A 2,090-nucleotide genomic window follows, 5' to 3' on the forward strand; every position below is an offset into this window, starting at 1 on the left:
AGAGCCTGGCACTTTGAACTTGGACTTAAAGCCTCCAAATTGTAAGAATAAACTCCTGTTTGTTAATGCCATCTTATTTGTGGTATATTTCTTGTCAAAGCAGCACTAGGTAACCAGAACAATCATTTTTAGACAAGACTCTATTCTAGCCTGGTGCAGTGATGTGGTCTGTGGTGGTACCACTATTTAGATATAATCAGGATATTATGTTGGAATGGTTATTACTGCACCATGGCATTCACTTTTCTTTAGGAGAAGGAAAGTATTTTAACGAAAGATGGGGGATGAAACAAGAAGATGTAGCAGTAAACGACCTGGCCAGGTTATGTGATATATATAAGACAATGATCTTGATGAATATAGATATGTAAGACAGGATGGCAGTCATGATTACAACTTTAAACAATGTGTGGATTAACTAATTCACTCAACAAATACTTAGTGATTTACTGCTGTGTGCCAGTCACTCATGTAGGTCCTGAGGAAACAAGACAAATTCTCAATACTTTTGGTACTGACCTCAAAGTACAAGAGATTGGCAATAAACTAGTATTCTCTCCTCAAATTATAATTTCAAGTAGTGGTGAATGTTATGTAAAAAAAGGAGGTTGAGAAGTAGAGAGTGGTGAAAAGAGAGGGTGTTCTGTGTTAAGAAGACCTTACTGCAGAATCTTGAATTAAGTCAGGAGCCAAGTTGTGCAAAGAGCTAGGTAAAGTAGGTTCCACATAGAGTGATTTACAAGTTGAAAGGATTTTTGTAGTCTGGTTCTGTTGGTCAGGTCAGGATGTTCTTTGGGAGTGGAAGAAATAGCATTTGTGAGTTGTGAGTTACACTGATTTTCCCTTCCTTTCTGAGAAAGAAAATAATGCAGAGGACAAGGACAATACATGCAGTAACCGTGCTGTCCCTGTTTTTGATTACACTGTCTCAGATTACACAAAATGTCAAATTCATATTTCATTACTGACATGACTAAAAGAATATCTATGAGAAGATTTCTTAAGACCTGCCGCTGTGTTCCTATAAGAAATTCCAGTGCAAATTGTGTTCCAGTGCAAATTTCTTTTTCACTAGCCTTCTTCCAAGATAGTGCAATGATCTAATGCCTTATTTGTCCTCTCCACCATGCCTCCTTCCCTTTCAATACTACAAAGACATCCTTGAGGATGTTACATCAGTAACTTTTAATATTTCCTTCATTTTGAATATAGAAAAACACATAATAGAATGAGAATATGTGATTTTGTCTTTAGCATAAAGAATAGATTTTTTTTGAAAATACAAAATTCCAATAGTTACATATGTCACAAAACTTCATTTGTGCTCATCACTACTTTGAAATTATGGTAGTTACTAGACTTAACTCCAGAGATACTTAATGGATTAGAAATAAATGCATTGTTCTATTATAAATTTGATTATTTTACTTGAACAGTCATTAAAAATTAGTTTAATTTATTTTACAATCAGTTTCACTTTATGCAATTCAAACATTATTCTGAGATGAGACCCATGGGTTTCGTCAGAATGTCTATGCATCACTTGTCTATGCATGAAAATGTCAGATTTCTTTTTAATACCCAATTGGTTTATATAAAAATAATTTGATAAGTCAGAGATAATTTTTTGTTTTCCTTCACAACACTCCCTCCTTAGGTCATCTTATTATTTCTTTCTTTTTTATTGTGCTTTAGGTGCAAGTTTACAGAGCAGAGTTTGTTTTACACTCAACATTTTGTGTACATTTAGTTTCACTCCCCATTTATCATCCTCAACCCTAACCCAGTCTCTTCCCCTCCCTGCCCAGGAACCATGCCCCCTCCCAATCCTAATAGTTATGCACTCCTGTGTGTCCTGCATTTCCTCCGTGAAATGTTGCCTCTCAGGTGCCCTGTGGTCGATTGTTCCAAGGGATATATTTCCATAGAGTATGTGGGTACGTTACCCTGGGTTGAGTGGTCTGCATGTACATCTTGTTTACTATTGGGCTGAGAGCCAGCCCCTGAGAGTGAGTTTTATTCCAGGCCCAAAATATATCCCAAAGCTATAGTATTGGGGAGTCACACCAGAATCCATCTGACCAGTAATT

Source organism: Orycteropus afer, unplaced genomic scaffold (assembly GCF_000298275.1).
Source record: "Orycteropus afer afer isolate SDZICR_OR568_19922 unplaced genomic scaffold, OryAfe1.0 scaffold00086, whole genome shotgun sequence".
Lineage (NCBI taxonomy): Eukaryota > Metazoa > Chordata > Mammalia > Tubulidentata > Orycteropodidae > Orycteropus > Orycteropus afer.